The sequence below is a fragment of the Balaenoptera borealis genome (genome assembly GCF_965194805.1).
Source record: "Balaenoptera borealis genome assembly, chromosome: 4".
Lineage (NCBI taxonomy): Eukaryota > Metazoa > Chordata > Mammalia > Artiodactyla > Balaenopteridae > Balaenoptera > Balaenoptera borealis.
This window is the reverse complement of record NC_138861.1, coordinates 62,776,382-62,791,703: the sequence shown is the minus strand read 5'-3', so window position 1 is coordinate 62,791,703 and position 15,322 is coordinate 62,776,382. Positions and strand designations below refer to the sequence as shown.

Genomic DNA, 15,322 nt, shown 5'->3' with positions numbered 1-15,322 from the left:
TCATGATAGCTTTTGAAGAAAGTGGCAAATTTTAGCTCTGATTTTTCTTAAGAAAATGGACAAGGAGGTAAAAATGCATTGTTACAATAGTGCAGTGACAAAAAAAGTCACAATGACAGCTGAAGCACTGAGATGGAAGATGTAAAAACAATAATTAGCATTTGTTTAGCATTTATAGTTTACAAAATTCATTTGTAGATTTGATTCTTCCAAGAATTCTGTAACATAGGTAGGATAGGTGTTGAAGATGAAGATTTTATAGATGAAGATTTTATTTTATTTTATTTTATTTATGTATTTATCTATTTTTAAAATAAATTTATTTATTTTATTTATTTATTTTTGGCTGTGTTGGGTCTTGGTTGCTGTGAGTGGGCTTTCTTTAGTTGTGGCGAGCGGGGCTACTCTTTGTTGCAGTGCGGGGGCTTCTCATTGTGGTGGCTTCTTTTATTGTGGAGCACTGGCTCTAGGGAAGCCCAGATGAAGATTTTATAGGTGACATTTCTCAAGACTCAAAGTTTGGACTTCCCTGCTGGCGCATTGGTTAAGAATCTGCCTGCAAATGCGGGGAACACGGGTTTGAGCCCTGGTCCGGGAAGAGCCCACATGCCTCAGAGCAACAAAGCCCGTGCGCCACAACTACTGAGCCTGAGCCCTAGGGCCCACGTGCCACAACTACTGAGCCAGCGTGCTGCAAGTACTGAAGCCCGCTCGCCTAGAGCCCCTGCTCCACAAATGAATCTACCGCAATGAGAAGCCCACGCACGAGGAAGAGTAGCCTCCACTCAATGCAACTAGAGAAAGTCCACGCGTAGCAACGAAAACCCAATGCAGCCAAAAATAAAAATTAAAAGAAAATTTTTTAATTTAAAAAAATAAATAAAATACATTTTTAAAAAAAGACTCAAAGTTTGAAGGATTTTCTCAAGGTTTAGAAGAGTATTCTAAGTTTTTTTTTTTAAATCCTGCTATGAGGCAGAATATCATACATTGTTTTCCGTTTTCTAAATAATTCTAGTAAACGCAATATGTTAATTCAGAAATTTTAATGATTGATACAAAGACTTGTTTAATTACTCCTGGACATACGCAGTAAATAATAATAGAACTACCTTTTATTGAGAACCTACTCTGAGATAAGCACTGTGTCAGGTGTGTAAGCTATCTCTAATTATAAAAATGCTGCAAGATGTTAAGATGTTATCTCATTTTGCAAAAGAGGAAACTGAGACTCAGAGAGGCAAAGTGAGGTGCCCCATGCTTAATAACTAACAAGTTGCAAAGCTGGCAAACTCCCATCTTTCTGATTCCGAACTTCTTTTCATTACACCTTTCTTAAATGATTTTAAGGATGTTTACTTACAGTCATCAATTTTTAGTCACTTTAGAATTACTCATTTATACACATGCAGTGTTCATTCATTCATTTGTATCCCACATATACTGTAAACATTTTTGTCGCAGAGAGAGTATTTCTAGGACCTGGACATTAGCTGGGTACTGGATATAAAAAGGAGAAAAAATATGCCTATATAGAGTTTGTAGGCTAGCCTGGAAACTGTAACAGTGAATGAATAACTAGAATATAAAGTATGAATACTGCTTAGGAATATCCACAAAGCACATTAGCAACTAACAGGGAGCCATCACTGCCTCAGCTATGCTTTCGTGTGCTAATTTTGAATACGTAAACTATTCAATCAAACCTTTAGTGGAAAACATTTAGTTGGCTTATTTGACATTATGTAATGTGCTAAAAGTTAATTTTGAAAAGTAGGCTTCTAAAAAATTCTTTTCCTTCTGGAATGGAAATTCCAGAATCGACACAAATAGAAGGTAAATAAAAAATTTCAGAGGTTTCTGTAATCACTGATGTTGGTAAAGCAATTTTCTCAGTTTAATACTTATAACTATTACAGACCTCACTTTTACTCCTGCTCACATGGTTGTAGCTGATCTTTATAACTACTATTAATTCCATAGTCCCGTTGCCCTGGTTCCTTGACTGGTAGGGTGACCCAAACCTTCATTTCTGCTACCCACATTGGGTTGCTGTAGTGTTTTCCTTGACTTAAATCTCAGGACATGGGAGTAGCAAGAGCCCTTTGGGAGATCTCCCACAATTCAGACTTATTCTTCCTTATCACCATTATGCAGTAGTAACACAAGTTCCCCTTGGTAGTTAGGATCAATCACCACAGTAAGTACAGTAATCACCTGTTTTGCCTGTTGATTCATTGGTATGAGGAGCCCAAAGTGGCCAGGTGGCAGTCTCAATTTCCAGTTTAATGGAACCATTATTGTGACCTCTAGTGGAAGCATTCCTCCCTTTGGAACTAAGACCTCTATCTACACTTAGTTTTGGAACTAAGACCTCTAGTGGAAGCATTCCTCCCTTTGGAACTAAGACCTCTATCTACACTAACAGAACCTAAAGTCACAGGGATAGAAAGCAAAAGTTTGCTAGTGGATCACTAGGGATAATAATGAAAAAAGCCACTCCCATTTTCACCTCCTTAATTCCCAGAACCTATGAATCCTGGCTATAGGAGAAAGAACACCACCTATATTATTATCTAATTTAGAGCAAATACTGCACCTTGGAGGACATTGCCTCAGCTGCACAAGCTATGCCATAGGCCACTTAGCTGGTACCATAAATAATTTTTCAAAAAGCCATTCCACCATTCTGTCAAGCCAGTGGATTTAGGAAGGGAGGAGGGCAGGGTAAGACTGGTGAATTCTATGAGCATAGTCCCATTGCCACTTTTTATTTCTATACAAAGACTTCCTTCATCAGAAGTGATGGTGTACGGAATACCGTGACAGAGGATAAGCCACTCCATGAGTCCATGGATGGTGGTTTTGGCATAAACTTTATGTGCAGAGAAGGAAAATCTATATATAGAGTGTCTATCCCATTGAGAACAAAATGCTGCTCCTCCCATGATGGAAGTGGTCCAACAAAATAAACCTGCCCCCAAATAGCCGATAGATCTCCTTCAGGGAATGGTTCTGTATAAATGGCTCAGTTTTTATTTGCTCCAGCAACAAAATCACATCTGAACAGCAGCTACAGTAGGAATAATTATCTAAGTTCATAATAATCCACTGTCATGCTCCAAAATTCATCTGTCTTCTATGCTCTCCCTAACCCTTACTTTACTGCCCAACAGATAATGCTTTACAGATGGATTTTTTTCTTCTTAATATTGGTATAAGGCAACATTTTTAGATGTGAACACTTTCAGAATATAATCAAGAGTAGAAGGAAAAATAGAAAAAATGGCGAGCATTTTTCTTTAAAGCACTACATTGGGAACCTCAGCGATAAAGGAAAAAGCAAGCACTTCTATCTATATATTTATAATGAGAGTTACCATTACTACTGTGTATTCATCCTCACAATAACCTACAAGCTAAATATTAATCCCATTTGTTAAACTGGAAAACTGAGATACAGTGAAATTAAGTGACACGACCCAGTCCCATAGCTAATAGTGTAGAGCAAAATCTTAAGCCAGATTTCTTACCTCAAAGCTAGTTCTCTTGACACTATACTACATTCTAACAAATGAGATTATGTTCTTTATTCTTTTCCCAGAATATAAATTGCTCTGGTATTGCATGATATAATTTTATTCTTAAAAGGGATGGGACTTCCCTGGTGGCGCAGTGGTTAAGAATCCGCCTGCCAATGCAGGGGACACGGATTCGAGCCCTGGTCCGGGAAGATCCCACATGCCTCAGAGCAACTAAGCCCGTGCGCCACAACTACTGAGCCTGCACTCTGGGTCCTGCGAGCCACAACTACTGAGCCCACATGCCACAACTACTGAAGCCCGCTCGCCTAGAGCCCATGCTCCGCAACAAGAGAAGCCACTGAAATGAGAAGCCTGCACACCGCAAGGAAGAGTAGCCCTGGCCTGCCGCAACTAGAGAAAGCCCGTGTGCAGCAACAAAGACCCAACACAGCCAATAAATAAATAAATAAATACTTTAAAAAAGGATATAAGTAGGAGGGTAATGAAAATATAGGGCTGGCCAAAAGATTCGTTCGGTTTTTTCTGTAAGATGGCTCTAGTAGTACTTAGTTCAAGGGGATGGAGGCAGAGTTCTCACCCAATTAGTTCCTCCCCCAGCAGCTTCTGCTGACCCCTAGAAGCATGTTTCTGAAAATCTGCGTCCTAAATCTCACCTATCAGAACCAAACCTACTAATCAACACTACTGCTTTACCCCCTGGCCAAAGGTCAAGAAGATACTTGGGGCTAATGAATAATAAAAATTTGCTGAAATTTTTCCCACTCCACTTCCATGGACAATGGAGAAATTCTGATTCACTTGAAACAGTAGTGTTTGAATATGAACCAGAGATATCCGTAGACAAAAGATGAAGAATCCAGCCATTTATCCATAAGAGCATAAAGTAAACGCTTCATTTTCATAGCAAAGTGAATTAAAAATTGGTATCAGCCTGATGGTATGATTAACAACAGAGACAACTAAATTATAGTTTGTGAATCTAAAAGGGGGGTTTATAAAATAGTAGTAAAGTTTATCTTATATTAGTAAAATCTATAATTACAGCTTGTTTTTAAATTACAAATATGACTGGTAATCATCTGCTTAAAAATCTCCCACAGTTCTCCACTGCTCATCAGGTCAAGCTAAGATCATCACCCAGGCTACAATATTGGTCTTGGTCTGGTTCCAACCGGATTTGAACAGCCTCAATTCCTACTGATCTGTTCTATGCACTCATGCTCTAGTTGCACAGGAATTTAAAGTGTTTTCTGAACAGAATCTTGTCATAATGTTCTATTTTTTTGTATTATAAAGAGAAAACATATCTATCAGAAAATGCTGAAAAGAAAAAAATTAAAATAATTTCCATAATCTCACCACAGTTAACAAAGTGGTGTTTCACTTTGAAAATGGAGGAATAAAGCCAAAAGTCAAGGAACGCAGGAAGCCTCTAGAAGCTAGAAAACACAGGGAAGTGGATTTTCCCCTAGAGGCTCCAGAAGGAACAGAGCCCTGATGACAAGTTGATTTTAGCCCAATAAGACACCATGTTGGATTTCTGACCTCCAGATTGTAAAATAATAAATTTGTGTTCTTTCAAGCTGCTAAGCTTGTGGCAATTTGTTACAGCAGCAACAGGAAATTAATATAGTACCTAATGAAATTTAAGACACAGCAGAAAAGCATAATATATGCCTATTTAAAAATGTAACTCAGCACTAAAATTCAATGATTATATTTGGCCCCATATTTTCTGAGGGAGTATATTTGGGAAGTTTCATATTGTTATAAAAATTTTACAGGTAGTATTTTATGATGACCTTGGGTTATAAATTAAAGATAAAAGTTGATTATACAATGAGGCCATACACCAAGAGACATAATCTCAATGAAGCTAGGAACCATATTGATTTTGTTCACTACTGTATGTCTTGTACCTATAGAGTGCTGGGCACATGGTAAACGTGCATGAAATGAACTGAATGAGTGAAATCAGACTCTTAAACGTTTTTCTGAAAGAAACTACATGAATACCCATTCATGGGTAACTACCCATTATTGTGCTGTTTAAGTAGTACACATACAAAAGCGGGCTTTTTTCTACTGCCAGTGACGGAGGCAAATTCGAGTTCTCTGGTCTTTTTTTCTGATATATACATATGCAAATGATATACAAATGCATATATGCAAATGATATATAAATGCATATATATAAATGATAAAAAGAAAAGAAGCTGTAGTAAAGAAAAATATACACTAATGAAAGAATAAACTAACAAAAGGGCAATTTCTAACAAGTGTTCTAGAGCTCAGTAGCTCTTCTGAATCTGTGAGCTCTGCTCCTTTGGCAAAGTATTATCCACTTAACATTTCAGCCATTTAACACTGTGGAGCAGTTTATAGTATAGACACTCTGTGGTGGGTTCGCTGAGCCAGCCACTGTCTCTCTCCTTCAGGTGGATGAGCTCAAGGGCTGAAAAAAGATTATGGCTTCCAGATTATTGTCACTCCAATGCCTCATTATTGACTACTTAGAGAAACTTGTGTTCAGGTCAAGTGCATGAGTTAACTCAAATAAAGCTATTTGAGAAGGGGCACTTTTCTGGGACTTTTACTAAATAGAATATGATGGAGAATCAAAAAGTGAGCAACAACAAAATAAAGTTTTTCCCATACAAGATGTTACAGAAACCATAGATATTCATTCATTTCCTCCTCTTAATTTTAGACACAATAAGTTTACTTATCTGTTTTCCAGCACAGATAAGAAATAGTGAATTAGCAGCAGCAAGATGGCATTGCAAGAAAATAGCAGAAAAAGAAGCTATACGAAGCCATAAGTATGGCCATTAATAGCAGCAGGAGGTTACAGTAAAATTACCAGAGTAGCATAATGATTTGGGACACTGATTCCATTTCAACAGTTCAAGTTCAGCTTTACCATTTACTAATTGGTGATCTCAGCTTCCCCAGCCACACAACTGGATAATAATAATACTTATCATGAGGTAGAAAGGATCACATTAGATACAGCAAGTAAAAAAAAAAAAAAAAGTGTTTGGACATAGTAAGTGTTAAGTAAATGTTACATGTTTTTCCTTTATTAATTTTATATTATTATTACCATATATATATGTCATATAATCTTAGGAAAGTTAATCTCTCTGAAACTCATTACCCTAGTTTGCCACACATGATTGTAACAAAAATCAACTAAGAAAATATATATGGAAGCTATTTTTAAGCTGCCAAATATTAAATAGATTTTTAAAGGAACAAATCATACTCTACCCTTTCATAACGCCAAAGAGCTATAGTGAAATGGACAAAAAAAAAGGGTGATGGTGGTCAAAATAATCTTGAATCATCAAAAATGCATTTAACTAATTTCATTCATGTAGTCAATTAACATTTATTAAGGTGCCTCAACATGCCATGTGCTGGACCAGGCCCTGGTGGTCTGATCAAACCTCAGAATTCTCAGTCTGATACAGAATAGTTCAAATACTTTAGACATAATATGATAAATACTGTAATAGACCATAGAAGTAGGAGAGAAAGTACTGAGGGGATGATTCAGAGAAAGTATAGTTGAATTAAGTGGGTATTAAAAGCTCAGAAGGCATTTACCACTCTGTTGGGAAAAGAAAATATTCTATATGGGTATAGAGGGGTAAAAAGGCATGGCATGTTTGGGAAATTATAGAAAATCCAGGTATGTACTGGGAATGAGGTAGACTAGAGATAAGCCTAAAAATAAAGGAGGGTCCTTGTATGACTTACTAAGGGGTTTGACTGATACCTGGAATTAGGGTTTTTGATCGCAAGAAATAGGAAAAAAATCACAAATTATTACTTAGTTTTCGGGATTCACAACATCAGCAGGAGGCTGAAGATAAGATCTGGAAAACAGAAAAAAACCAAGATGCTCCTTCGGGTCAAAAAACACAAAGTACAGGGACTTCCCTGGTGGCCCAGTGGTTAAGAATCCACCTTCCAACGCAGGGGACGCAAGTTCGATCCCTGGTCAGGGAACTAAGATCCCACATGCCGCGGGGCAACTAAGCCCACACCTCACAACTACTGAGCTCATGGTCCTCAACCAGAGAGCCGGCATGCCTCAGTGAAGATCCCACATGCCGTAACTATGACCCGACGCAGCCAAATAAATAAAAACAAAAACAAACAAGCAAAAAACCACAAAGTACAATGGCTGTTTTTAATTAGAATGAAACACCTCCACCCGTGTGGGAGGCTTCTGCAGATTCCCATGATAGATCTAAGTGTCCCTGGCTTCAGTGTAACCACCTCCAGAGTCAATGCCCTGGGCAGGAAGATCTAATTTCTTCCCCCTTCAGTTTCCATAGAAAATGATGGGGCACTGAGTCCTACTGAAACCATACACAATAGCAGATTCTCCCAAAATAGGAAAAGGGAGTTGGATAATAGACAGCAAAAACAAAAACAAACCCACAAAAACAATTCTGGCAAGCAGCAATAACAACCAAAAAACCAATACCAAATTTTAAATAGGCAGTGACAAGATCAGACTCATATGTTTAACAGCATATGGCTATGAAATGGCTTAAATGATGCAAAAGAGGATACATTGAAAAATAATTCTCCTTCCTACTTCTGATCCCCAGGTTGATATTTTCCCTTCTCAACAACACTTTTACTGTTTTCTTGCGTAATCAAGAACATAGATATTTCTATGTATTTTATAATTTTAGTTGCTAGATGGATGGGATGTTGTCTTTTTTATATTAATTTGTACATTAATTTTATACTCAGCCACTCTAATGAATTATTTTATTGCTTATAATAGTTTTTCAGTTGATTCTCTTTGGCTGATCAATTTGCCTGGTGGTAGGCAGAATAATAACCCGCTTTTCCTAATTCCTGGAACCTGTGACTATCAACAAAGACTCTCCTTGATCAAACGTTAGTCAGGCTCTTCTGAGCCATCTTTTCAATTAGGTCTTGACCTTTGGGCTGACATGTTTGTCTGCATTGCCCAGTTTTAGGAAGAATCCTGCTAAATCAGTTTAGCCAGAATCCCCAGTCTTAAGAACTAATCACCCTCTATGTCTGATTCCTTATCCTCTACCATATCCTTTTTTCTCTTACTAATATATCTGAAAGGTAATTTATGATCAGTTTATACAGATCTGCCTCATTTATTTACCAGCTGTAAAATATTATGTATTTTTCCCTCTATTGTAAAAAATTGTGTTGTGATCTTTTTCTTATTGAATTATAAGAGCTATTTATAAAGCAAAGAAATAAGCACTACCTCTGTAATATGTTGTAAATATTTCTCCCAAATTATCCAATTTAAAATTTTGTTATTAATATTTTTCATTATTGGCAATTTTTTTCATTTATCAGATTTATGAATATCTGCTCTGAATATCTGTGTGGATTTGGATTCTGGAGTTATGTTAAGCTTGGAAAGGCTTTCTTCCTGATGAGATTATAAAAAAATTCTTCAATGTTTTTTCTAGTATTTTTATGGATTCAATTTTTATGTTTAAATCTTTGATCCATTCACAATTTAATTTGGTAAGAAATTAAAGTAGGGATCCAAGATTTTTCAGATGGTTCTCCAGTTGTCTCATCATCATTTACTGAATAATCTATTTTTCTTGTTTTCTTCCTATTCTCTTTCATTGATCTAGATTTCTTTTCAAGCTTTTAAACATTGTAACTTTATAATTTAATATCTGGTAGCCTGATCACCCCCTCACTGCCCTTATTTTTAAAAATTTTCCTGGCTAAACTTGCCCATTTCAGTTTTTCTGAAAATTCTTTTTTTTGAAGTCCCCATCCTATGGGTATATCTGTTGGGTAGAGAATTGCATTACATTTATAGTCTAATTACAGAGTACTGATGTTTTCACACATTCTATTTACTTAAATCAATTTCTTGATTTGTGCAAGAACATATTGTGTAGTGTGAAATGACATTCATTTAGGATTTGAAAGACATTATTAAGCATGGAGATCAAGCCCATCCTCCCCACAAGCTGGCCAGTGGCCTTTGATGTGGCCTGGGTAAAGGGTTTAGTCCAAAAATAGATGAGGTATTGGCTAAGTCAATCGTCATCCCCATCCTGGCAATTTGAATTACAAATGCAGAAATAATTTGCCAGCTGGGAGCAGGACAGAAGAAAGTAGAAACATTTATTATAGCTGAGCCATATCAATGCAGAGCATAATAAGGTCCACAAATTCTGCTGCTGAATAGTCCAGAGCTGTCTTGAGTCCAGAATCAATCACCAGGTCTCCTTGAGATCTGTTTGGCTTTATTAAGGCACCAGTTTTGAGGTTTCTTCGGCATTCATGCACCATTGTTTTTCTCTGAGTGTTTGTACAATAAACTCCACGATGAATCATCTAGTTCAGTAGATCGATTATTCTTTAAAAAAAAGACCCTTCCAAGAAAAGATATCTTACAATTACGTATCAGTTTACAAATCAGTTTACAGTGCTTTCACTTATATTATCTCATTTAATCTATCAACAACCCAGGAGACTAATGAACTTCAGAGATAGAGTTTTTCAGGCATCTAATCATTAAAGGCAAACAACTTATAAGGCTGAATAACTTAAGGTTGAACTTTCATTAAAGGCACTGGATAACTTCCAGACACAAATTTCTTTTAACGTCCTCTGAACATGGTTGCCTGTGAATGTGAGGTCCCAAACTGCTGTAGTCAATTCATCACCAAGCAGAGGATGAAGCTAGCACACAGAGAAGGGCAGACTCTAGGGAACCATAGAAATTCGGAGCTGGAGCCACTGAATTAACATTACTCTGAAACCTCCCAATCTCTGAACTTCATTTCTGTGAACCAATAAATTTCCTCATTGTTTCAACCATTTAAGAGTATAGTTTTCTGCTGTCTGTAACTGAAAACACACTGATATGGCATCAATTACATTTTTACATGAATTCAAAAAGCAGGGACTAGAGCGCTGGGGGAAGAGAAGAGTACTCGATTGGGGAGGGGGTTTATAAGACGTCTGGATGAAGGATGTTGCCTGGTCAGTTCAGGAGAATGTGTGCAGAGGGAGGTGTTGGGTGGCACACTAGAAGGCAGGAGAAGAGAAGGAGGTCAAAGAAGAATAAAGATGAATTTCATGTACTTACTAGTCTAGCCCCTTCTAAGTTGTTTGAAGACTTTTAGCTTTGATAGGAAACTTAGAACATTGTCATAAACCTGCAAATAAAAATAGTAATTTTTGATTTTTAGAATTAAACTTCAAATCGTACTCTCTTAGAGCAGTGTTTCCCAAACTTCAATTTTTCCCATTACGTGTTTAGATGTTTGTCATATCTAAATATGGTTTTTACCTAATATTTTCCCCTAAATCAGTCGTTCTCAACCAGGGGTGATTTTGCACCCAGGAGAACATTTGGCAATGTCTGGAGACATTTTTGTTTGTGATAACTGTGTGCTAGTGGCACCTAGTGGATAGGGGGCAGGGGTACTGCCAAACATCCTACAATACATAGGGCAGCCTCCCACAGCAAAGAATTACCTGGCCCACCACGCCAGCAGTACCAAAGATGAGAAATCCTGATGTAAATCAGCTCATTTTCTTTTAAACTTCATCATAACTAACATTTATTGAGCAATAGTATATATTTTTTTACTGAAGTATAGTTGATTTACAATGTTGCATTAGTTTCAGGTGTATAGCAAAGTGATTCAGTTATTCATAAATATATCTATTTTTCTCAGATTCTTTTCCCTTATAGGTTATTACAAAATATTGAGTATAGTTCCCTGGGCTATACAGTAGGATATTTTAAATATTGTTCTAAGTGCCTGACGTACAATATTTCATTGAATCTACACATCAACCTTATATAGTAGATAACACCATAAAACTTATTTTACAAGTGAGGAAACTGAGGGTTAACTAACTTGTCCAAGGTCAGACAGCTAGAAAGTAGCTGAATCTGGATGGTTGGATGATAGAGGTCCTGAGCTTAACTAATAGGCCCAATTTTATATCACTAGTATAAATGAAAGCCAGTATTTTTTTTAAAAATTTATTTATTTTATTTATTTATTTTTGGCTGCGTTGGGTCTTCATTGCTGCACGCGGGCTTTCTCTAGTTGTGGTGAACGGGGGCTACTCTTCGTTGCAGTGCGTGGCTTCTCATTGTGGTGGCTTCTCTTGTCGCAGAGCATGGGCTCTAGGAGCGCGGGCTTCAGTAGTTGTGGCGTGCAGGCTCAGTAGTTGTGGCTCATGGGCTCTAGAGTGCAGGCTCAGCAGTTGTGGCGCACGGGTTTAGTTGCTCTGTGGCATGTGGGATCTTCCCCGACCAGGGCTCGAACCCGTGTCCCCTGCATTGGCAGGTGGATTCTTAACCACTGAGCCACCAGGGAAGCCCGAAAACCGGTATTATGTGTCTCATGTAGCAGAAGAACATGTAAATAAATTCAATTAGAGCAAAATACTACTAGGCTCTAGCTAGATATTGTTGCCTGCTGAAGTGTCTGGGTCTAAAGCCTGGGGCTCTTTTATAAAAAGGGAGACTAAGTGTTAGAGAGGTGTTAAAGACATACTAGCATCAAACCAAGACTTTCTTCTTGATACAATCAGAAGAAATGAAAATGAATTTAAAGGTGACAACTTCCCTATTATGTAATTCAATATTATATAATGCTGTGTTTGTGTACGACCTAAAATCCCAACTCTTTAAATATACAAAGCTCTAGGATGTTTTGATTCCCCATGAAATAGATGGACCTAGATTCAAATTCTGGATCTACTACTTATTACAGGTATTACGTATATTAGATATGATTTAATATCCTCATCCAGAGAACTGGGACAATAACATCTGCCTCATAAGGTTGTAGTGAGAATTAAATGAGATATAAAGAGCTTTGAAAGATACTGGCAGAAAATTATACAACAGAAAATAAATATTAGTTCCTCTCATTTCCTGAAGATTCTGTGGTCCCTTTCCAGCACTGGCTTAGATTCTCATATGCTTCCATGATTACACAAGCTCTCTAAGAGCCATGGCAGGACACGCAGCCACAGCTGGCTCCAGAGTACCACAGGGAACAAAGAGCTGCTTTATCCAGAGTAACCACTGAGGCCTCCTGGGAGGAACTGGCCTTTTGAGCCACGCTGTGTAGCCAACACCTTCCCCCCTGCCCCCAGCTCCTGTGAAGGTTGTTGATGATCTGGGGAAGATTTATGGAATTTGCAAGCATGACAGTCCTGAGACAGTGACTCTGATAGATGACACAGGTCCCTGGAGGTTACCAGAGGGAGGAAAGAACAAGGAGAGAAAAAGGAGGCTTTGTTCCCGGTAACACAGTAGTGGATCCATCCTAATTTCTAAACACACACATACCTGCTCCAATTTTGGGCCTGCCATTTGGCCACACAGCCATTGAGTTTATGGCTAAAGGCTGTATTTTAAATATTCACAGCACCTCCTATAGGACTGGATTTGTGATTCTGTGATATCAGCTGAAGTGCAGTTCAAATGAGCATTGGAACTATTGTCTGCTTTTGTCTTCAGAATTTTGACTCTAAAATTTCTTCCCTACTTGATTCCTGATACCTTTATTCTTCTAAAATTTTCCTTTAATAAGGCTTGAGATTTCATGCCATAATCAGGGATAATTAAAATGCAGGGGGCTTCCCTGGTGGCGCAGTGGTTGAGAATCTGCCTGCCAATGCAGGGGACACGGGTTCGAGCCCTGGTCTGGGAAGATCCCACATGCTGCGGAGCAACTGGGCCCGTGAGCCACAATTACTGAGTCTGCGCGTCTGGAGCCTGTGCTCCGCAACAACAGAGGCCGCGATAGTGAGAGGCCCGCGCACCGTGATGAAGAGTGGCCCCTGCTTGCCACAACTAGAGAAAGCCCTCGCACAGAAACGAAGACCCAACACAGCCATAAAGATAAATAAAAATAAATAAATTTAAAAACCTGAACAAAAAAAGTATTTAAAAAAATGCAAATACAACTAGAGAGGTAATACACTGACAAATTCAGAATATCTCCTCCTCACTAGAATGTAAACATCTTAGGGGTAGGGACTTAGTTTTGTACCCTACTATATCCCCAATGCTTACATAAGTAACTAGCATATAGTTAGTGCTTAATAAATATTTGTCGAATGAATAAGCGTTCATACTAAGGTGTAAATGGTTGTAGCAGTCAACATTTCCTTTGCCTACACATGTATTTTTTTCATGACTCTGGGATTTACACGTGCTGCATCATCTTTCTGCAATGCCATTGTCTGCCTCTTACTCCTCCATCACCCCTTCCTTACCTGGAGAAAGTCTACTAACCCTTTAAGACTTGCTTTGTGGGTAAAACTCTCTTGGACCCTATCTTCCTCCTGAAATTAACACTCTTTCACTAGCTGGGCTCCTGTAGTCCTTTGCATATAATCCTGTTATAAGAGGGATGGTTTCGTGCTGTAATTATTTGTTTATAAGTCAGTCTCTGCCACTAGAAATGAGCTCCCTGAGCGTTGTAACGTTGCACCTTTCTTTTGTATCCTCACCCTTAGCATGGGTAACTGGTTTATGGTAGATCTTCAAAAAATGTTACTGACTCATTGAATCTTATAAGTGGTCCTTTATCCTGCAGGGCTCCAGGAAGATCTCACTCCTTATCCTTTAAAGAGTACATTACAAGATTACTTCCTTTAAAAGCTCTGTTTTGGATAGGAAATCTTCCTGCCCACTATGGTTTTATTTTACTAAATCTCTTTGTCCTATACTCAAATGGAATGATTGGTGTGGAAACACAGAGTACAGCCTATATAAATAAGGGATCTGGATATACTTGGTCAAATTTCAAGGTGGGACTGATTATCTTGGTCGTCTGATTATCTTGGTCGTCTTCTCTGTAGATGCTTCCTGGCTGCCCTGATGCCATATAGACCTTAAGGACAGTGATATTCTGGGAGGGCTGGAATATTTCTACTGAGGAAAAACAAATGGTTTGACTATCTGGGACCAGATTCCTATTGGTGCAGGACAGGGGAATTATATCGTGTAAAGCAGTAGCTCATGTCTCCAGCTATAAGAGGATTGTGGCCTGCTCAGGTTGCTGTGGTGGTGACTATGACAACTATGGAAAACATGAGACAGATGCCAAGAAGAGGGGTGTGGGAGTGGCCACGGGCAAGAGAGAACAGATGGCCAAGGCTAGGGGCCACTTAGGGTCCCTGGAGTCCAGTGGTTGTCTAGGCAGGGATTCAAGATCTGACTTCCACATTTCATTATTTATATTGATGCAAACCTTGAACCGCTCATAAGGTGATCCCTTTCATTCATCCATTCTGCTTTAAGTTACTCTGTGGAAGGGAATGGAGATGGGGGAGGCAGCATAAGCACCTAGGGCACAACCCAAAGGGTTGCAGCGCTTGAGAACAGGCGCAATTTAATTAAGCCAACTGTGAATTTGTGTGGGTGAAAGTAACAGCTGCTGATCCTTAGGATATTTTTAAGTTGCAGCCAGTTGGGATACTCTCTATGTCTATATATGGTCCTTCATGCTAAAGGACCTCATGGAGATGGGTGGGCTAAAAACTTAGACTCCTTGAAACTGCATCATCATCTCTTGGTCTTTGACAGCACGTCAGCAGCCTGCTCTCTGGGAAACTTCAGCAAGGTTAAAAGTTAAGCCTCTCAACTGACGTACTCAGTAGGGACTCCTCCATGCCCCACCCCCCTCCCCCCAACATTGTTGCTAGGTTTTTTTGAGAGTAAAGGAGAGACTTATTTGTTTAGTCCC

At 38.5% G+C, this 15,322-nt stretch overlaps 1 long non-coding RNA gene across 1 annotated transcript in view; it reads right to left on the bottom strand.

Annotated features, from left to right (window-relative positions):
• Positions 1-15,322, bottom strand: part of LOC309627958 — a 34,231-nt gene that overhangs the window by 11,439 nt on the left and 7,470 nt on the right. The window contains exon 2 of the long non-coding RNA XR_014244060.1: positions 10,684-10,753. This is a non-coding gene — a long non-coding RNA (uncharacterized lncRNA). The remainder of the gene's footprint in view (positions 1-10,683; positions 10,754-15,322) is intronic.